Here is a 6,575-nt window from a genome sequence, read left to right as displayed (position 1 = left end):
CTGTAGTGTCCCTTTCAATTTCGCTACCCAAGACCTGGAAAGAAGCATGCCAAACCTTGGAGGAATATCTGCTACCACCACATCCATTAAAGCATTTTTCATAGGAAGCTGATCCAAACTCACAACCAAGTCTTTGATGAGTCCTATACATCTTACTCTGCTGGAATCGAATGAATAGAGATCATGATATTGCCAGGTGATGTCCAGACCAAGCTTATCCATGATAGCTTTGGGCATGAGATTGTGAGAAGCTCCAAAATCGAACATGGCATTGTGTAACACAAAATCATGCAATCTTAAACTGATATAGAAGGGTGGCACATCGCTATCAGGAGACTCACCATTCGATGCTGGTCCAAAAATCATTTCAGGCTGATCATCTTCTACATTTACCATGTCAGACATTGGGTCCAAATTCAACATTTTAGAAATCTGTCCTCTATAACTGTTGTTCTTCATTATTTCAATCAAGGGGATGGATACCTTTAACCTAGAAATCTCATTCTCTAAGCTAAAAGTGGGAGTCTTTTCTACCTCTTTGACTGGGATCTCTTTCCTTTCCTTTTCCTTTGATGTAGCTTGCTGCTGTGATTGTTCTGCTGATTTTGATTTGCTGCTCTCCGGACCAACTGCCTCCTTTCCTTTTCTTTGTGTAGCTGATGAATCATTTTTTGCTGTTTCAACCTCCTTCTTTTTCTGAATTGGTTTGGCCAGCACATCTCTGTTTCTAAGTGAATATCGCTGCTGTTTTGCAGACAAAGCATTCATATACCCCCTTTGATACTCCTCTGATTCTTCTTCTAAAACAGTGTCACTAGCTAGAATGAAATCAGTGTCTTTGTGTGCAGCTGAATTCACTGCACACTCTTCTTCTTCGGTAATGTAAGTAGGCAGCTCATCTGGAGTAAAGAGGTGGTTTTCTTCGCCTATTACATTCCCGTCCTCATCTGACTCCGGTCCATGCACAAAATTCTGCTGCAAAGGTGTTTGTACCGGGTGTTGTGCTGTCTCCTCTTGATTTCGCTGATCTCTTTGTCTTATTCTATATTGTGGCTGCTACTGGCCACGGAAGTTAGGATTCCTAACTTGTGGCTCAGGCTTGTCAAGTTTTACCCTTTCAAGCTTTTGCTCTACCTTTTTGAGTAGTTGATCCATTGAAGAAGACTCTTCTTTTACGGTGATTTTCTTTTCTGCTTTCGCTCTAGCTCTTTTGGACAGCAGATTTGCTTCAACGCTGACCGCAATTTTCTGCATGTCTTCCATTGTGGCCGGTTCTCTCTCTCTTAATTGGTAGGCCATGTCAGCATCAAAACCATCTGGAAACTTCATCATAGCTAGTCCCACAGGTGGCTTTAGATGATCTGGAATTTCGTTATAGATTGCATTAAATCTAACACAATAATCTTGGACCGACTCACCAGCATTCCGTTTGATTTGTTCATATTCGGCCAGAATTTGAAGGGGATTCTTTTTCACTTCCCACCGGTTCAAAAATTGTCTTTGTAGTTCAGCCAAGGTAGTGATACTTGCTGCCAGCAAACCTCTGAACCATTTCCTCACATCACCTGCAAATGTTTGTACAAAGAGCCTCATTGCCACGTTCTCTGCATCAATCTCATGAAGTTCATAGAAGTCTTCCATTTTGTCTACATGTTGCTGAGCAGTAATGCTGTTAGGAGTGCCATCAAAAAACGGGATTTTACTTTGATAATCCGTTGGCATGTCATCTAGAACTTGGGGCAGAACAAGGGGTGTGAAACGGGCAGCCATCATTCTCGGTGGATTTGGCCTTGGAGGTGTTGGAGGAGTGTGCACAGTTTGCAAGGGGCTTGCAATTGGAGTTTGGGGTTGTGTTGCAATGTAATTATCAATTAACCTATTATCTCTTTCTGTTTCGAGGTCTACAAGAAATTGCAGATTGGGGACAGTATAATCAACAACCCTTTCAGATTTAGACTCAAACAATGATATCTCAAACCGTTCGTCAAACTCAAGCTCTTCAAGATACTCAAAAATGTCGGGACATGAATGGGATTTGAACACGGGAGTTATGGTGCTTTCTTGACGAAGGAGTCTTGGGATCAAATTGGGGTTTTCGTAAATATGAGGAGGATCCGGGTCTGGATTGGCTCTGGTATATCGTCTCGAAGCCAGCGTGCTATTGAGAAAAATCACAGGACACAACCAACTTACTCAGCCTTTCCAATCCTAAGCTCATCATCTGGAAGCTTAGAATTATTATGAAACAAGGGGATTTGATTTCAGTTTGTCCCCAGTATGGTCGCCACTATGTTAGCACCTAAATCTGCCTTAGGCTGAAGGAAGGCAAAAATTAGGGTAACCACAAACCACGCTCAGTCTAGTAGCTAGCCCTACCAGAGCAGGAGAGGGCTCTCTCCGAGTCACGCTCAGTGAATAGATAATCGAAAACGGTCTGAGATAACTTACAATGAAATATTTACCTTAGGCTAGTAAGTGAATAGGGATACAAGAAACCATTTTCATGAATGACCGAGCTTCTGGGATGGTATGGGCCCAACAGTCAGCAAAGAACAGAGAATTTAATACAAAGGCACAGATTTTTCCGTGAGGCAAGGCAGGCGGAAAATGTAGCAATTTAGTTTGAGGTACCGCGACATGAATAGATTGCTGAAGAAAGTGAAAAGGGCATAGTGACATGAATCCTTTTCAACAGAAGAATAACACTGAACATGAAATTTTCTCACAGGCAGAGCAATAAAATTGAATTCTACCTAATCTCACTCAGAAAATTTCACTGGAAATAAACATGAATTGAATTATGAAACATAATGAAATACATATGAAAACATAAGAGACACATTTGCTACACTCACAACCACAAGAATCTCATGAAACAGAGCCGCTGCCTTTCATTAATTCTCTGTCAAAAATACATAGTGAAGAAACAAAGTTTCTTTCCCACAGTCTCCCAGAAGTTACAAGCCAACCAACCCTTTGCGAATAACTTGCATACAATATATAGAATGTGTGAGGAAGAGATAGAAAGCCCAAGGGTTGGGGAGTTACTTGAATCATTGCAAAATGGAGATGGAGAGCCAACCATCAGCTACAGGTGCAGTGCTACAAACATGACATTTGGCTTGGGTGACCGTTTGCCTTCCTTCGCCACTTGGATAGAAGCAAATCTGGAGAAAAAACACTTTAAATGCTACCTTTGGTGCTAAAAAACCGAAGTGTAGATGAGCGGGCACACTTGGAGAAGTCGCGAACCGAAATTTCGCGAAACAGAAGCAAATTGGCAAATTTTCCTCTGTGCGTCGCGCCATTTTCTCCGTGTGTCGCGCTATTTTGGGGCACTTGCAGGTGTCCAAAATGTGCCCACGTGGGCTTGCTAGAAAACTTGTCCTGTCTACTTTCTAACCCAACTAGAATTTTCAAATTTGGTGCTCATTTTCCCCTCCAAATCTCCATTCTCCCAAGACTGCTTTCTGTGTGTCAAAAAAGTGGCAGAGAGGCCATTTTTGGGTGTTTTTTGACCTTCAGGAGACCCAGATCTTGCCCAAATTTCTTGCCCGGACACTAGTAGTCGTAATTTTCCATGCTAAATCCAAAACTGCAAGCCATTCCTCATTTGGAGCTCTAGAATTTTAGCGTCGCGCCAGTGGCGCAGTGCACAGGGAGAAAATCCCTATTTTTTGCCCAAAAAATTACCATGTGACCAAAAATTCCCCAAATTTTTTGAAATTTGGGCTGGAGGATCTCTATGGGGTGTTATGATGGGCCAAGGAAGCCTTAGCCAAGATTCAAAGCCGATCTTGCTCTTTTTCCCTTTTTTCCCTTCTTGTTGCTTTCCTCAATTTTGCCTTCAAGTTCCTTATCCGGGCCTGTGCACTCATGTTTCGCACCCTGTAACGGAAAGCCATATGTCTCAGTAGAGCAAGGTCCTGGTCAGCTTTGTCCAGTAGCCTCTCCAAATGCATGTTGACCGTCTCAAGGTTGACCTCCCAATCCTCATTGATTTCTTGCTCCAAAGATGTGAGCGCAACCCTTCTTCTTTGAGCAGCTTGGCGATGCTCACGAATGTTTTGCAGCTCCATGATCGTCTGTTGGTCCTCAAGCTATTTGTTTCTCTGCTCCAGGTACTTCATGTTCCACTTGGCCCTCTCCAAGTCAAGGGATAAGTCCTCAATCACTGATTGCTGCTCCTACATGATCTCTGTAAGCTCTGCAATTGTTGGTTCTGTATCTGTCTCATCATCATGGAGGAGAACAAATTTGGTCTCTCGCTCACCTGATGGCCCTTCCTCCTGCACTGGCTCCTTACCCTTGCCTTGCTCCTGTGATGTTGATGTCATAAGCGAGGCCCCTTCCACCCCGAGTGGAGATAACACTCGCTTTGCTGCTGCAAATAAGGGTCTACTGCCTTTCTGATAGGTGATGTATACTGGCATAGCAGCAGTCTCATGGCGCTCATGCTGATGTGACGGACCACCTATCTCATGCTCTACCTCTGATACTACCTGTGGAGCACTGAAGAAGTCACGGGAGATGAATTCCTCCCAAGCAATATCCTGCAATCCCAACTGATGGTCCACCAAAATCCGGATAAGGGCAAATCATCTCTCAAAAATCTGAATGGAAAAGCTCTCGTGAGATGGCTCAAACAGCTGTCCTTAATGTAAGGCTCATAATGATGCCTCTCCACCTTATTCTTCTTATGCCACTACTCTCCAATGTTTGGTATGCCTGTTGCCACTGATATGGTTTCGGGTGTCAATGTGAAAGTGACCCCAGCCAAGATAGACTGTCCTCCATGTAGGTGAAGTGCAAAAAGACGGGCCAACTCATGATGAACTTTGACATTTGCCACCCTCTGACAAAATTCAAAACATGCTAAGTGCTGGAAACAAGACATAGCAAGAGGGCATGCCTGCAACTCGGTGAGGGTGTTTGGCTCATCTCTAAGATGTCTGCCACTCCGGTGATGTCTCCTGTGGGCCCTTTCTCCTGAAGCTGTATCACTGTGGGTCTCTTCCTCATATTCTGATGAAACCTCGGATGCCATGACTGCTGTTTGTACCCTGAGTTTTAGGCTGCCCTTTGATTCAAATGAAGCTGGTAGTTGCTTTGACAATCTGCCACCAAGGGGACAATTAAACAGGGAGTATTAGGAAGGGAATGATGTAATGGGAATAGGGGTTAAAGGGAGAGATTTGTCAGGGACTTGGGAGTAGTTTGGGTATAGTGTTGATGGGGTAGGGTTTGTGTTGTTTGCAAGGTAGGGTTTGGGTTTTTTGAGCAATAGGAAGAGGGGAAAGGGAGTATGATTTTTTGGTAGGGTTAGGGTAGTGATTATAGGGACAATAGCATAGGGGAATGAGTAATGGGGGTAGGGTAGGAATCACCTTGGCAGCACTGTCACTGTAGCACAAACCCTAGGATCATGTTTTCTTTGTGTCTTCTTTTGTTTGCTTTATAAAAATTTTTGCATTTGATTTATAATCCTAAAACCATGCTATTCCTTTCAAGTTTGATGCAAGAGTGGAGGTAGGTTGCCTACCTTTCAAATTTGATGAGCATCCACAAAAATTTTGGGCGAATTAGTTGGTTTCTGGGCTTTATATCCCTGTGCGCCACGCGCAATGCCCAGTGCGCCACGCGCTCTGAGTGCGCCGCGCCAGTGGCGGATTTACACAGTGGACGGGCTCTGTGTGCGCCACGCCCAATGAGTGCGCCGCGCTCCTTTGTGTGTGCGCCGCGCGCTCTGAGATCACCCTAAATTGCTCCAAATCGCTTCACTCTTCAACTCTTCGACCTTGCACCTTTCTTCCACCGCCTTGCTTGCACAATGAGCTTGTCTTATGGTGATTTTGTGTATATAGGCTTTGGAGGTCATTTTTAAATTAACTTTTACAAAAACCCACTTTTCTAATGTCTTGTTTCAACACTTTTTCCACTGACTTTAAAACACACTGATTTTCACTTTCTCTTTGAAATTTTGGCTCAAATGATGAAATTTGCAGCACATCTTTGCAGGGACTGTATGACAGTACATTTGGCCACAGAAACCATGACTGCATCTGAAAAAGTCAACTGGCGATTTTTTGAAAATTTTGTCATAAATGACACTGTTTGACTTTTCTTCAAAACGGAGTTTTGAAGAAGAGTCGAAGTCTATCCACATGACGATGAAGCTCTCTGAACCATAGCTGTGTAAGGGCCTCCCTCTAGCCTGCATGGCTTTACTGTACATGTTTCAAAGACCAAATTGATGAATTCCTAGACCTAAACATAGAAAATGACTTTTGTCCTTTAAAGGACCAGACCTTGATTGTCGTGGACTTTGGTGATTATTGACAAAATACCTGAGCCAGCAGGAGCCAGTCATGAGGGGGAATGATTAGCATGACTTTCTCCGTCAGATCATGGCATGCCCCTAGCGAAATGCAGCTGAATGAATGGAGCGGGACACCTAAACATGAAATGCATAAAGAGTTTTGATCTCTGACAGAGGGCTGACCAGACCGATTCTAACACCTGACACTTGTGATTAAAGTAAAAGTTAACATATTTAGAGACAAAAATATATCACA

This window comes from Pinus tabuliformis, chromosome 4_1, assembly GCF_031772625.1.
Source record: "Pinus tabuliformis cultivar Carrire ecotype Pingquan chromosome 4_1, CPIR1, whole genome shotgun sequence".
Classification (NCBI taxonomy): domain Eukaryota; kingdom Viridiplantae; phylum Streptophyta; class Pinopsida; order Pinales; family Pinaceae; genus Pinus; species Pinus tabuliformis.
This window is presented reverse-complemented; position numbering follows the sequence as displayed.